General features: G+C 40.7%; 1 long non-coding RNA gene across 1 annotated transcript; it reads left to right on the top strand.

Moving 5' to 3' along the window:
* The first annotated feature begins 232 nt into the window (after positions 1–232).
* Positions 233–16,139, top strand: LOC142454219 (uncharacterized). Its single transcript, XR_012785691.1, has 4 exons — positions 233–883; positions 9,264–9,358; positions 12,293–12,377; positions 14,402–16,139. It is a non-coding gene; the product is annotated as an uncharacterized LOC142454219 (long non-coding RNA).
* Positions 16,140–16,620: the final 481 nt, after the last annotated feature.

Below are 16,620 nucleotides of genomic sequence, written 5' to 3'. Positions count from 1 at the left end.
TGAATGTGTTTAACTATGTATCAAGTTGGCAAGATAGCTATGCAGAGAAAATAATTCAAGTTATTTTATATCTTCTTTTCACAACATATTGTCAGTGGAACATATTAGCAGAGTAAACAGGAACGTGACGGAACTATAAACTTATTGTCAGTAGTAATACTAATATTCTTTTGAAACTGCTTTTTATCTTGCAGGATAAAACAAATGCATTGCCATGTGGATACTGCTAGGAACCATGATCTTCAACATCAGAAACACAAGTTTAAATCAAGTAGTCATGTAGCACTTTTAAAAGATCCTCTGTAATGTTAAATTTGAATTGGAAATATCAGTATGAACCTGTGATTTTTTATTTTCAGAAATATGCATTTCCTCCCTCTGGCCACCGAAAGGCCCGCAAGTAAAGACAGCACAGACTGTGGCCTTTAAATACCATATCGCAGTCCAGAAACGAAGGATCGTTGGCGAAAATAAACCATTCCTGGTCTTGGACACAACATGTACATAGAGAGAGAGAGGAGCCCAAAATGACTGTGTTAGAAAGCCAGGGATTACCTTAGACCATTAAGTCTTTAGGGTCTCAGCAGTCGAGAGCCCAAAGACACGTCACATTGGGTACATCTGCTGCACAGGCTTCTTTAGAGTATTGAAAAGCAGGAAAGTTACTTCGAAGACTAAGGTGTGCCTGATCCAAGCCATGGTGTTTTCAGTTGCCTCGTGAGTATGTGAAAGTTGGACATTGAATAAGGAAGACCGCAGAAGAGTCGATGCGTTTGAAGGACGGGGTTGTTGACGAATACTGAAAGCACCAGGGACTGCCGAAAGAACAAACGAATCTGCCTTGGAAGAAGTGTCGCCAGTGTACTCCTTAATGGCAACGATGGTAAGATTTTGTCTCACTTTCTTTGGCCATAGCGTCAGGAGAGACCAGTCCATGGAGAAGGACATCAGGTTGAAGGTCAGTGAACAAGAAGAAGGCCTTGAGCACATGGGGCCTGGACAGAGGGGCTGCAACAATGGGTCCCTGTGCAGGAACAACTGTGAGGATGGTGCAGGAGCAGGCAGGGTTGCTCTGTTGCACATGGGGTTGCCATGAGTCAGCACTAACTTGGTGGCACCTAACACCAGAGGGCATATCCAGAAGAGCCGACGTGAAGAGGCTGCTTCTTTCTTCCTGTGGTGGGAAAGCTGAGTTTCAGAAAGCTTACTAATTTAAAAAGTGAATGCATGTCACATTGGATCCTTTTGTGACGAACTTCCTTGACTCACAATCATGTTTTTAAGGTTACGCATCTATCAAGACTTAATTTCTCTTTATAGCAGAAAAATAGCCTCCTGTACATTCAAGGGGGCTTCAACAAGTTTGTGGGAGAATGGAATTAAAAGACACTGGAATGTGTCCACAATTTTTTAAAGATAATTTTACTGGGGGCTCTCACAGCTCTTACAACATCATGTGTATCAAGCATATTTGTACATATGTTGCCACCGTTGTTTTCTAAACATTTATTTTCTATTTGAGTCCTCGGTATCGGCTCCTCTTTTTTCCCTCCCTCAACCCCTTCCACCCTCATAACCCCTTGATTAATGATAAATTATTATACTTTTCATATCTTACACCGACCGCTGTCTCTCTTCCCCCACGGTTTCTGTAGTTCATCACCCTGGTGTGTGTGTGTGTGAATGTTTTGATCACTGTGATTGGTTACCCTTTGCTCCACTGCTCCCATTTCTGTTCCTGAGGGTTTATCTAACCTGGATTCCTTGTGTCGTGTCCACAGATCTATGAAGCCCCTCATTTATACCACATTTTCTTTGTCCTTTCTTCTGTTGACGGAGCCCGGGTGGTGTAGTGGTTATGCGTTGGGCTGCAATCTCATAACAGTGACAGTCTCAGAAACACATGGGGAGGGGTCGCTGTGAGTTAGCGTTGACGCAATGGCAGTGAGCCATCTGTTGATTGATGGGTATTTCCGTGGTCTTCACCTTTTGGAAATTATGAACAATGCCGCGAGGATCATTGACGTACACGAGTCTTTCCATTGCTGCTTTCAAGTCTCTGGAGTATACTGCAGGAGCAGGATTGCTACGTCATCTGATAGTTCTACATTTAAGTCTTGAGGAACCGCCTAACTTTACCACAGTGGCTATATGATTTTACATTCTCACAAGGGGTGGATAAATGTTCCAATTTCTTCACATCTTTACCAACATTCCTGCGTTCTAAGCTTTTGTGGTAGTTTCCACCCCACCCCCACCATCCATGTTCGGTATCCTTTAGGGGCTATAGGGATGTAAAAGTCATAATAGTAGTCGTGTTAGACCGTGTCTAGCTTCAGGGGGAAAAACAATCAAGATCATCCTACGGCTGCTTCCTCTGAGATGGAGGTCAGCTATATGACTGTCCCATCTTTTTACCAAATCGAACACCGGCCATCTCTCCCACAGCATCGGTACTTCTCTCTGGCTTCTCTGATTCCTTGCAATGGCCACAGACTCCGGAGACCACACTTAGAGTTAAATGGCTTATTAAGGAACAGAGTATCTTGGGATCAGGAGCAAAATGTTACAACTGAGAATCAGGATCAGGAAGGATATTGGCACTATCGCCCTTCCTCAGTGCAGGGCAGTTTTCTCACCATGCAGACCTCTTCTTGGACCCCAGAGGACAAGGTCCTCCTGGCCCTGTTCTCAGTCAGCAGCTCTGTGTCTGGTCTCTTCCAGGCCTCTCCTGGCTTCTCTCCTGGCTTCCGTATGAAAGTCCTTGATGAGGGTTACAGCTCTTTTAATGGGTCCTTTGATCCCCGCTCCCCCTACTGTGTCTTTCTTTTCTTACTCTGCTCCCTCTGTTGCTTCTCTTCTTGTGTGTTTCGGTCTGTCCCACCACTGTGGACAGCAGAAAAGTGGGTGATGAGAGACATCGGACAGTGTAAGACATGACAAAATAATAATAATTTATAAATTATCAAGGGTTCAGGAGGGAAGGTGGGAGAGGGAGGGGAAAAACTGAGGAGCTGATACCAAGGGCTCAAGTAGAATGAAAATCTTTGGAGAATGAAGATGGCAACAAATATACAAATGTGCTTGACACAATGGATGGATGTATGGATTGTGATAAGAGTGAGTCCTCAATAAAATTTTTTTTTAAAAAAGCTTAACTTTCAAAGGATAAACATTCAATATACCAGCAATCAAAATCTAGAAAACATGACAGGGATGATGCCATTCACAATGGCATCCAGAATATAACAATATTTGAAAATACAGTTGAAAGATAAATTCGTGGGCTCTTACAGCTCTTATAACAATCCATACATCAATTTTATCAAGCGCATTTGTACATATGTTGCCATCATCATTTTCAAAACATTTTCTTCTACTCAGCTTCTCTTTACTCCCTCTCTCCCTCCCTCATGAACCTTTGATAAAATATAAATTATTATTATTTACATATCTTTCACCATTTGCTGTCTCCCTTCAACCACATTTCTGTTGTTCATCCCCCTGGGGGATGGGGTGGGGTTATAGTCAATCACTGTGATCAGTTCTTTCTCCCCATTTTCCCCCACTTTCCCTCTGTCCTCATGGGATCACTACTCTCATTATTGGTCCTGAAGGCTTTATCTGTCCTGGATTCCGTGTGTCGAGAGCTCTTATCTGTACCAGTGTCCATGGTCTGGTCTAGCTGGATTTGTAAGGCAGACCTGGGTTCATGATAGTGGGGGTGGGGAGGGCCACGAGAAGTATTAAAGAATGAGAGTAATGTATTGTGTTTCTTTGGTGCTATACTGCACTGCCTGGTCCCTTCCTTGTGACCCTTCTGTGAGGGGAGAAGATTTTAATAACTTGAGAAAAAGATCATCTTCCTGAGTGGAGGTTAGACATTGCATCCCCATCAGGTCTCCCTAAATTCGCTTATAATGTTAACACATATCCAATTTAAATATCAATGAATCATATATTGGGGAAAAATCAAGAAAAAACATATATTGGGACTAAAATAAGACAGAATAACTATAAAATTCATAACAGAAAAGTCTAAAATAGAAAAATGAGAGCGCTATCTCTCCCTACAAAGTAAAAATGTTTTATAGCTTTTTCACGCAATAGGCTCTAGCAATGCATTACGGGCAGTTAAAATGAACAGAACATGGATACTAGAAATAGACACTTTTTCAAAAAAATCATTTTATTGGGGGCACGTACAATTCTGATCACAATCCATCCATACTTACATTGTGTCAAGCACATATGTACATTTGCTGCCATCATTCTCAAAACATTTGCCTTCTACTTGAACCCTTCAAATCAGCTGCTCATTTTCTCCTTCCCTCCCCACTCCCCCATCCTGAAACGGACTCTTTTACTATAAGAATTTTACACATAGTAAAGGAGGCATGCTTATTTAGAAAAAAATTGGAGCAGAAAACTAAAATGTATATTTTCTAGATCCTCTGAAGCTAAGATTCTGGATGTAAAATGTGTCCTGTAAATTGCATATGGATGTGTGAGATTTAATAGAAGTGCAACATGAGCTATGTGCTGTCAGCTATAATTTCTGCTGGTGCAAGGCTACTTGTGAGTATCCATTATGCTACCACACTTGGAAGAATACCTTCCCCAGTCAGGCCTCCAAAGCCAAGCTTATCCCAGGCTCTACCCTGATTGTGGACGTACAGAGGACTCAGCTAACCCAAGTCTGCACTCCTGAATTACAGATAGGGTGTGATGTAAAATGTGTGCTGTTTGTGTGAAGCTATTGTGCAGGAATAGAAAATAAATACATTCCTAATGTTTGAGAGGGGCTTCAAAAAGGGTGTGTGGGAAAATCCCAGTATCTTTTAATTCCATTTTCTCCCACATACTTTTTGAAGCCCCTTCATAATAAATCTAAGAAGCAAGTTGCAAAAATTGTATCTACTATAGGATACCATTCCGATTTCTAAAAATTCATAGTAGTCTGCTCTGTATGTTCTCCAGAAACATATTATGTTCTATTAGTTAGCAACTTTACAGAAAAATGTCTGGTGGGATACATGCTAGCCTGATAGAGAGAAAATGAGGCTAGAGAATAAAGCTTGATGAGGATTTATGCCTTATTTTATTTTTAAAATATTTGCTGTTGTATCAGAGAGTGTGTCAGTCCAGGTAGGCTAGAGAAACAAATTAATAGACACTCATGTGTGTACAAGAAAGAGCTTTATATAAAAGAGTAATTGTATATTAAGAAAACATTCCAGCCTAGTCCAGATCAAGTTCGTATGTCCAATATTAGCCCATTTGTCGGTACTAGTCCATAAAATCCTCTGTAGGTTCACGCAGCCATGCAATGACGCTGAATGCAGGAAGACCACAGGCCAGTGGGTGGAAAGTCTTGTGGATCCAGTGGCGGTGGAAGCATCATAGTGCATCTTAGTGCTAGTGTATGCCATGTGTCTTGTCGGCGGGAAGATGAAGCAGAGAGATCCTATGTGCACCTGGCCTCCAGTGAGCTATTTATCTCCGTGGCGCCTCCAAATGGGGTCATCAAGCTGTAACCCTGATTGACAGGTTAGATCCCACCCCTTCACAAGTTGACAGGAGATTATGTAACTGCCACCGAGAGCATATGTACTTCCTTAGAGTGAAAAGTGAACATTAAAAAAGTCATAAAACAGAGTCCGTTCTTTTAGTGTCCATAGCTGTACTTCCAGTTGCCATCAGAGTGAAACCACGCACCATGGGATTTCCATGGGTTTGGCCTTTCTGAAGCAGATTGCTCTCGATCTTTCTTTCAAGATATCTATGGGTGGGTTCGAACCACAAACCTTGCCATTAGTAGCCAATTACCACAACATGGTTAATTTATATTAATCTAATTACCTCACTGCAGCACTAGGCACTGTTTATCACTCCCTCTTCCTTGATATATTTTTCCTTTGCCTTCTGGAAACTACTATTCCTTGTTTTTTCTTCCACCTCAAAGACTCTTCTCTTTTCTCTCTGTGGATTCACCTTCATCTTCTTTTCTCCAAACACTAGAGGTCCCAAGGGTTCCTGCTTGGGTTCATGTTTTCTTTGTCTATGAGGGAGAAGAGGTGATATACCCAATCAACCAAGTGATTTCATTGGGGCTCTGGTCCTCCGGGTTGTATTTAAGCCCTATAGAGAATGTTATTATTTGTGTTTTAGCAGACAATTGGCCTGCTTTCAGGTTGCTAGATTTTACTATACACCTGGGTTTGGTGTTGCTTTGAATTCAGGCTGTAGACTAGCAAGGAAGAAAAAAAAAAGGAGCTCAGAATAGGGAATAGCAGAGGTTGGAAAAAATAGAAAACTCACTGTTGGTTTGATGACATTTCCAATTCTGATCTTCTTCCCAATCCATCTGCTTCAATTTACTTTTCAGAGTCATAAAATAGCTGCTCCGTGCATTCTGTCTAGGGTTTATAGTTACTTTAAGTGGATGAGACAGAGTAAAGTATGCTTCCTGCATTTTTACCTAAAACCAAATCTTATGAAATCCAGCATCATTTAATGTTATGATCGCAATTTCTGTAAAGAGTAATATGAGTAAATGATTATACCAAAAGATGGTTCTGAGTTTCTAGCAAAGTTATTGAGACATTTCTTGATCCATTATATGGTGTAAAGTACCACCGGAAAAAAAAGTGGGGAAATGTGGAAAGGACATGAACTTTAGGATTAGGCAGTCCCAGATGTGAGCCAGCATACACATTCTGTTTCCAGCCCTTGATTGCAAGCCCCACAAATAGCATCACTCATCCCACTTCCTTCTGTGTTGCCTCTTTCTTGTTCGCAGTCTTCCTTCTTTTCTAACCCTCTGAACTTGTCCTGTGGTAAATGCTGCCCTTTGATCTCACACGGTTGATTCTTCTAAGGTATGTGGCCTCCCTGGTGCTATTTTTCCCTTTATGGTCTCTTCTATTGTTTGGTTGACAATTGAAGCATGGGAGTGAGCTCAATTCCAGACCTGAAGAGTGACAAAGGGCCATAGTCTCTAAGGTTCCAGCAGTCTCTATCTGGAATTTTTTACTACTTAAATCTGGTTCCATATTTTCCTCCCACTCGACACACAACTTTCTAATACGATCTCTTTCAAAGCAGTGGGTAGTGGTAACCAAGCCCATCTAGTTCTTCTGGTCTCAGGGGCCTGGAGACCAGTGTTTGAATGGTCCATGAGTCCCTTGGAAGAATTGTTTACATGCATCTTTGATTTAATTCTTTCTTCTCTCCTGATAGGGAGAGAACAATAGTTTGTCCCTGAGATGACCATTCACAAGTTTTTAAGACTCCACTTGCCATTCACCAAAGTAGGATGTAGAACATCGTCTTTGTGAACTACGTTTTACCAGTTGAGTTTGGTGTCCCCTGGGACCATGATACTCAGAGCCAAGTCTCCATGAATCAATTCCTTCCAGGTGCTTGATTATATCTAAGAAGTTTTCATAATTTTGTCTCTCATATGCTCTACTGTCTCCATAAATATCTTTTCAGCAAAGGTAACGACACAAGTACAAAGATCCTCTGGCAAACTTGTGTATGGTCAGGGTATGGTTCCACTCTCTCATACCTATTTAGCCTTCATGGATATCCACGTATGCACGCATAGGCCTTTGTTATTGCGAGCCTGTGTATATAAGAGTATTTACCTTTGTTACCTTTAGCTCTTCCATACCTCCAAGGGCCTTCCCCTACCTCCGTCAATTCTTGATGACCTCTCTTTTGTTCCTTATTGCTTTCCCCTTCACCTAAGTTAACATGGACCTACTCTGTGGCCAGAAATTTACCCTCCCTTTCCATTCCTGGGAACCAGCAAAGCATGTTTCTTTGGTGTGAAAACCTTTATTTGACCTTTCACAATAGTGGTCTGATACAGTATTTGTTCTTCTGTGATGGGCTTGTTTCACTGAGCACAATGTTCTCCAGGTTCATCCATGTCATGAGGGATTTGGCAGATTCATCGTGGTTCTCCTCTTTCCTTTAAGGATTTAGTATCAGGACAAGATTGCCAAAAATAATAATGGTCATACGGTGCTAATCATGTGGCTTGTGTTTCTCTTTATGCTCTCACTGACAGGAGGCTCCAAGCAGCATGTAATAAGCATTCGGTGTATCTATCCATGGAAACAATGTAGTTGCCTCTATTCTACATGGTATTTCATTTCAATGGCCAAATTTTCTAATATGCCCTTTATAGTAAACTATTAAACTATTCTAAATTTATTTTGGATGTAAATAGCATGTAGCCATATAAACTTTAGTGTTTTGAATATGATATTGCTGTACATTTTATAATCCTTTGTTGAAAGCTTACAGTTACTTCTTGATAAAATAATTCATCTCAAATTCATAAATACTTAAGCAATTGAATAGCCTATCTTATAACTGAAATTCGTATTTCACAAAGAGAGCTAGCATGACAGACCCCCAACACTGGCATTGCTTCAATATATGACCCATCTTTAAAACATTTAATAGGAGTTGATGATGATAATTGAACAATATTTCTCAAAATGACATGTTGTGATAAGACAACGATTGTGTCATCTTCCTGCAAATGTTATTAGCATGTTTGTCACTGTAAACAGTAAGCCTTTCTTTTGAGCACCATAGGAAAAGGCTTGTTCAATCTTCTACATTTTTCTTTCCAAGTCTAAAAGAGCTCACAGTAAGCATTTAACATGGTTTTGGTTAGATTTTAAAATAAAGTGTTTCATGGTTCTGATGAAAGCTTTCCTTTTTTCTTTCAAATTTCCCTTAGGAAGAGCTATTTTTAAATAGGCCTAATCTCTCCAGCTTGCTTTAAGCTCATAGGTTTTTAAAACAGTTAGATAATTGTGTTGTGGGGCCAGATGTTTAAGCAATTTTTTTCAGTTTTGTTTTTGAAGGTACAAGCTCACCTTTCACAGGGTAAGACACCTTCCAAAATGTTGATCAAAAGCTATTTCAAGAGACTTAAATTTCCCCAAATAATTCAGCTCACAGCAGCACAGAAGTCTGCTTGTACACCCCGCTTCCTGATTTTGAGGTCAAACTTGGCATTTTAAATGGGTAGGCCAGTACAGCCTGCTTGGTTCTTCTCTGGATTTAAGTGTGACTTCACTTTGTGACATTCCATGAGCTAGGTTTGAGAACTTTTCCGTCTCCCTGTAAATACTTCTTGAATTTCACTAGGAACCCAGAGATGGCTCATGAGCTCACTGAGGGAGATGTCAGGGATATTTTTGCTTTCTTTTAAATATTTTCCCATTCTCGTGCAGTTGGATGAATGAAAATGGCACAGAGCATATGTCTGACCTCTCGCTGCACAAGAGAGAAGCCACACCAGCCCAAGGCCAATAGCCATGAAACAGAGGTGAGACTGCTTCTTTCTTTACTCATTCAGGCACCATCTAGCCCTCCCACGGCACTCTACTTCTCTGCTGGGTTCCATGCTTCCCGGCTAAGGCCACACAGAACCCACAGCCAACCCTCACCATGGCAGGGGCTTTCTATTCCCGTAAAGAGTCACCGTCTCAGAAACTCACAGGGGCCATTTTACCCTGTCCTACAGGGTCAAGGTGAATCAGAATCAACTTGATGACAGTGTGTTTGTTAGGGAAGTTAACAGGTTACCACAAGCCAGGATGAGAAAACACTACGGATACAGTCACTGGGCCACAGCGATGCCTCTCCTCAGCCAGCAGCCAGGTCTCTTTCTCTGGCCCTCAGCCTCTAAGCCATATGGTCTCTTGGCCTCGGCCTCCGTGGGACAGGGAGCCCATTTGCTGCTCTGCCTAAAAATCTCCTCTGTCCCTTTGTCTCCTTGCTTTAGCCTCTGGTCGTGGCCTGTGCCCTTCAGACAGGGTTCCCGAATATGTTCCAATGGTGACTCTTCTTTTTGCCTCTGAGACAGCTCTCTTACAATCAGAGAAATGGTGACTAAATCGAACTGTCCCCTCTAAGAGTATTTTGCAAGTCTGCAAATCCCATCCAAACAGTTGGTGGGAGTTACTGAGACATAGATAGCAGAGCCATATTAAGAACTTTCACTTTAACACAGAATCCCACTTGGTCGTGTGTGTGTGTGTGTGTGTGTGTGTGTGTGTGTGTGTGTGTGTATGGCTGGATTCTATTGGCTAGGACTTTGTTGAGGATTTTTGAATCCTGAGTAATATTGATCTATAATTTTCTTTTTCGGTGATTTTCGTTTTTTTGGTGATGTCCCCACTTGTCTTATGGAGAGCTGGTGGTGCTGTCAGCTTCGGTATTGGGTTGTTATCTTCAAATTCATCCATTCACACTCACCAATCCTTCAGCTGGAAAAAGAAGAGGCGGTCTACTTCCATAAAAACTTACAGCCTGGAAACCCTTGTCTAAGGTGTGACTGCGAGTGATTGGCTGCCAGGTTTGGGGTATGAAGGCTATGCTTATGTGATGAAATGGAAAGTTCTCCAGCTTTTCCTGTACTCTGGGTCAGTTTGAGAGCAGAGGTATCACCTCTTTTCTAAATGTTTGGAAGGATTCACCAGTGAAGCTATCTTGGCCCATTTAAAAAAATTTTTACTGGACATTTCATCTTGACCTGACTGATCATTTTTGTTTTGTTTTAGGTTTGTTCAGGTTATGTACTTCAGTTTGTTTTCATTTAGGTAGATAGTGTGTTTCTAGAAATGAGAGCATCTCTTCTAAAGTTTTAAAATGTGTTGGAGTATAATTCTTCATAGCCTTCTACTCTCCCCTTCTATGTCAGCTGGTGTTGTTTGCTGTTGCCCATTTCAGTTGTCATTGCATCGTCTCCTTCTTTCTTTCCTTAGTTTTGCACGTGATTTGTTGATTTTGTTCATCTTTTCTTTTTTTTTTCACACCAACAGCCTTACATTATTTATTGTTAAACTTGCTTAGGAAGCAAAAAACCAAGGAACAAACCAGATTATTTGCCAATATAAGTTCAAGTTATCAGATGGGGACAAAATTCTTAATCCATGATTTGAGCCTGGGAAATGCGGCCATGCGTGCCACCCTTCAGGGAGCTCCTTACAGACCCAGCTTGGTTCTTCTCCAATGTCTTCTCTTGGAGTTGTACCTGATTTTATTACCGGTTTTCATTCGAATCCATTGGGGGAATGGGCCGATTCTGCTTCTGTTTCTTGGCCAGGAATCTCTTGATCCTGAAAGTCTTATGAGACGACATGGTGAAGTCGGAGCACCACCACACTCGGGGTGGCAGAGACACAGAGAGCTTGTTCATCTTTTCAAAGAACCAGTTTTTTGTCTTAGTGTGTCTTTCAATTATATTTTTGTTTTCTGTTTCATTTGTTTCTGATTTAATCTTTCTTATTTATTTTCTTCTGGTGGTTGCACATATATTTTGATGCTCTTTTCTCATTCGTGTAGATGTTCAAGTTGGTTCTTTCATTCATTTACAGCTGTAATTTTCCCTTTGAGCATTGCATTAGCCGTGTCCCAGAGGTTTGGGCACGTTGTGTTCTCATTTGCATTGGATTTAAGGATTTTTGTTGTTGCTGTCATTTCACTTTTTATTTCTTCCATTAGTTCAGTGGTTCTCAACCTTCTTAATGCCGCGATCCTTTCATACAGTTCCTCATGTTCTGGTGACCCCTCAACCATAAAATTATTTTCATTGCTACTTCATCACTGTAATTTTGCTACTGTTATGAATCAGGGGACCCCTGTGAAGGGGTCATTCAACCCCCAAAGGGGTCATGACCCAGAGGTTGAGAGCGGCTGCATTAGTTAGTTGTTTTTAGGGAGGTGTTATTTATTCATTCATTTGTTTGCTTTTTTTCTCCAACAGTTTTATTAGGATATAACCCACATGTAATACATTTGGATGGTTTAATCATATCAAGAAGAGTTGTATAATCATCACCATAATCAGTTTTAGAAAATTTTCTTCATTTTTTTAAAAATCATTTTATTGGGGCTCATACAACTCTTATCACAATCCATACATACATTAATTGTATAAAGCACACTTATACATTTGTTGCCCTCATCATTCTCAAAATTTGCTTTCCGCTTGGGTTCCTGGAATCAGCTCCTCATTTTAATTTTCTTAATTCTTATGCTCATTGTTTTTAGCTCACCATTTCCCACCAACCTCCCTTGCCATGCCCTCAAAGAATCATTTATCCACTTACTGTTTCTATAGACTTACCTGTCCTGGATTTCACATACAGAAAAACACCAAAAACAAACAAGAATAAAAAAAGTAAAATACATAAATGCCATAACTTAAAGAAAGCAGAAAATACTAAAAACTCGAACAAATGTTGTATCTCCACAGGAAAAAGGGAAGACTGCAACCTGGTGCTCCAAGATGGGAATGCAACATGCCGGCATGGAGTAGGGAACCACTGGAGCAGTCTGAGGTGCCGACCCCAATCCCAACTACGTGGGCACCGGCCCAATCCCCCCAGAAGAATTTATTTCAGAGGACAGTACTGAGGCTGCAGCTCAGGGAGAGAGACATGTCTGATCAGAGCACATAGGAGCAAATGGAGGGGGAGGAAGGGAGAGGGGAGCAATCCTGGCCCACCAAGCCTTGAGGACGATGTTCCACTCAGAGCAGGCAATCCAGAGAAGAACATATGGCTGGCCCCACTATGAGACATGACACCCCTCACTGACTCACAGCCCTACAGGGACAACACTGTGGGATATCCGCCTGATCTGAACCCACCACACTGATTGCAGGGATTTACATATAACCTCCTCCTACCTGGGGGACAGACAACAGAAAAGTGGGTAAAGGGAGATGTCGGACAGTATAAGATGTGACAAAACAATAATTTATAAATTATCAAGGGTTCATGAGGGAAGGGGGAGTGGGGAGGGAGGGGGGAAATGAGGAGGTGATGCCAGGGGCTTAGGTGGAGAGCAAGTGCTTTGAGAACAATGAAGGTAATGAGTGTACAAATGTGCTTTACACAATTGATGTGTGTATGGATTGTGATAAGCACTGTATGAGCCCACAATAAAATGATTTAAAAAACTTGAACAAATGTAAATGGATCAGAAGAGAGATCAAATGATAGCGTGCTGAATTTTAATCTCAACAGTCCACTTTCCAGGGCATTCTGCATATTAACAAGGGTATTCGTCTCCCTGATCCATGGTCAGAGGGGATTCACCAGGAGCTTAATCCATGTGTGTTTCCCCTGCCTTTTTTTAAAAACTGAAACAGTCACATGAATAGTCACATCCCTCATCTATGATTCTAAATTACTTAATTTCTAAGTATTTGATTTTTTTCTTCTTGATCTCCTTTGTTGATTTCTAATTTTATAACATTTTCATTTGAGAAGATGTCTTGTAATATCTCAGTGTTTTAAATTTTATTGAGGATTTCTTTGTAGGCTAACATTTGGTCTATCTGAAGGCTGCTCTATGTGCTCTGGAAAAGAAAGAATATTGTGTTGTCATTGGGTGGAATGTTCTGGATGTGCCTATGAAGTCAAGCTTCCTTAGTTCTTCTGTGTCTCTTTTGAGCTTCTTTCTCATTGTTATATTGCTCATCAAAAGTGATGTATTAAAGTTGCCTACTATTTTTACAGAGTTGTCTATTTCTCTCTTCCTTTTTAAGTTCCCTTAATGCATTTTGAAGCTTCTCCATTGGGTGTGTGTATGTGTGTGTGTATCTGATATGGTTATGCCTTCTAGTCAATTGACCCTTTAATCCACTTTCCACTTTTTAATCCACTTAATCATTATATTGCCCTTTTTTTTCTCTTATGCTAGATTTTGCCTTAAAGTTAATTTTATCAGAAATTAATATTGCCTTTCCAGACCTCTTTTGACTGCCTTTAACTTAATATATTTTTCCATCCTTTGATTTTTAGTCTATTTGTATCTCAGGTCTGCCTCTTACAGACAGCATAGTGATAGGTCTTGCTTTCCCATTCATTCTTCTACCCTTTGTCTCTTGTGCATTTAATCCATTTACATTCAGTGTAATTTACTGCAGTTATTTTGCTGTATATTTTTGTGTGGTGTTGCTCTTTTCTTTCTTTCATATAATTTTCTTGCTGAGTTCTTTTTGTTCATGGGTTTTCTTGTCATTTTCTTCATGGCTGTTGTTTCAGTCCTTACTAGACCTTATGATTTTTCTCCTTTTTATTTTGATGAGGTTTGTTCTTTTTCTTTGAGGTTAACTTAGAATTTATTAATTTCTTCCCAAGTTTGAAACAGGCTGTTCTATCTACTTGACTTCCTCTCTATTTGAAAGTTCTATAAACTATTCTATTTAGTTTGTCATTGCCTTTATTACAAACTGATATTTATGGCTCTTTTCAGTCTAGGACTTATGTTTTACTTTGAGTGCTTCTATGTTTGCACTGACCTCTGATTATTATTTTTATGTATGTTAAACTCAGGTTGTTGTCTACTGTTGTAGGTTCTCTGGCCAAAGAACTCCCCATGCCCTATAGGTGTGACTGAAGACGTACGGATGAAACTGAGTTATGTGGCCATTGTGCTTTCTCCAGTCAGGTGTCACAACATCATTGTCATCAACGGCAACAATAAAAAACAAAGAGAACAAAGTTACATGAACAACACTCAAAAAGGAAACTAATTTAAATATATGTAAATGAAATTTGGAAAGCAAGAAAACAACATCAAGGAAAAAAAAGAATTTCATAACTGAAAAGAGGAAAATCAAGAGTAGAGGGAAAGAAAGAAAAAATAAAAAGCAAAGCGAGGGATATTCATTAGCCTGAGTGACTAGAAAAACAAATTCATAAACACTCATATGTGTGTAAGAGAAAACTTTATATCAAAGAGCAATTGTACATTAAGAAAACATCCCAGCCCAGTCCAGGTCAAGTCCATAAGTCTGATATTACCCCACATGTCAGTACAAGTCCAAAAATTCCTCTTTAGACTCACACAGCCATGCAATGATGTTGAATGCAGGAAGATCACAGGACAGTGGGTGGAAAGTCTTGTGGATCCAGTGGCGGTGGAAACATCTTAGTGCTAGTGTGGGTCTCCACCTGGCTCCTCCAGCTCCAGGGCTTGGGCTTCATCAGCTTGGCTTCCATGTGGCTTGTCAACAGGAAAGCCTCACAGAGAGACAAAGCAGAGAAAGTGTGTCTGGCCTCCAGTGAACTATTTATCTCCTTCGCACCTCCAAATGAGGTCATTAAGCTGCGACCTTATTGGCAGGCTAGTCTCCACCCCTTCGCAAGTTGACAGAAGATGATGTAACTGCCACAGGCGGGGCAACCAGAAAGGTGAAAATGAAAACAGCAAAGAAAAAATAACTAAGAGAAAGAAAAGGGAAAGGACCCATGGTAAAGAGAAATAGAAGGAAAGAATTTAAAACAGAAAGCAGAGAAAGAAAGTGTGAACGAAGGGAAGAGTGGCACCGTCCCTTCCACAGCACGCTATTCCTCTGCTGGTTCTGACGATCGGTTGCGATACCCTCACAGAAGTCACCGGCAACACCCACGAGTCTGAGGGTTCATTGGGTCAGGATCCAAAAGCATGAAGGACACAGTTCTTCGACTTTGCTGTTCTTTGGTCAGCCCTGCTGCTAGGCATATTGCTCTCCCTGGTCCTTGGCCACGTGATCCTTTGCTCTCTGCTCAGGTCAGAAGCACAGACCTCCTTCAGTGCTCATAAATGCCCAAAGGGCACAATCTGCAAACAAGCGTCTTGCTGGAAGGCACTCAGCTTTGCTTGCTCCGTAGATGGGAAGCAAATGGCTTGGTCTCATCCTCCTCACTGCCACTGTAGCTCCTTCTTCCTGGTTTCTCTTGCTACCACTTCTCCAAATAGGGACATTACAAGATGGTTCTACCAGGGTGCTGTTGGGTGGGTTTGAGCAGTCAACCTTTGGATCAGAAGGCAAGAGTTTGACCATTGCACCACCAGGGATCCTTGTTCAAAAGAAAACCCAGAAACCTTTACTCTCGGAGTGGAAGTGGCCCTGTAGGTTAAGCAGCAGGTTGCTCCAGGGAAAAGATAAAGCTCTACATTCGATCTACTAGTCATCTAATCTTTGTTTCTATGCTCAGATGCATATCTTTCCTCCTTGAGGATGGATCAAATGCCATTTAACAAAGCTACTTAAAGAGAGAACCTGATTTTATAGTAAACAAATAAAAGCTTGATTGAAATTTGATCTTTAAAAGGGACATACGATGAAATTTTCTTTTGTCTTATCTTGAACAAAATTCAGGCTATAGTTGAAACTGTGCAACTGTCTTAGAATGAACCAAGTCTTAATTTTGTATCAGGGCAACTACTTTAGCAAAATCCTCTTGATACTAGCAACATGATTGCAAAAGGATTATTTATTAACATATGCAATCATTCTTATTAAAAGTGCTCAATGTTATGAATGTTATCATTTTTGCTGGCTAAGTGGATTCATTTTTCCAGAGTCTCATTATCAATTACTTTGTCTTTGGGAGATTAGAGGGGAGAAAGATAACAGTATTTCTCTGGACTAACTTTACATCAGTGGGCATCCGGGAATTCTGGCATCTTTAACAATATCTACATCTTCAGTTTGTAATGTGTTTGCATCATATTCTCATTTTAGATTTTCATGGTATCTGAAAATCGTGCAGCAAGCAACAGACTCCCCCAAATGCAGATGCTATG

Source organism: Tenrec ecaudatus, chromosome 8, assembly GCF_050624435.1.
Source record: "Tenrec ecaudatus isolate mTenEca1 chromosome 8, mTenEca1.hap1, whole genome shotgun sequence".
NCBI lineage: Eukaryota > Metazoa > Chordata > Mammalia > Afrosoricida > Tenrecidae > Tenrec > Tenrec ecaudatus.
Note: the sequence above shows the minus strand (reverse complement) of the source record. Positions and strands in the feature narration are given on the sequence as shown.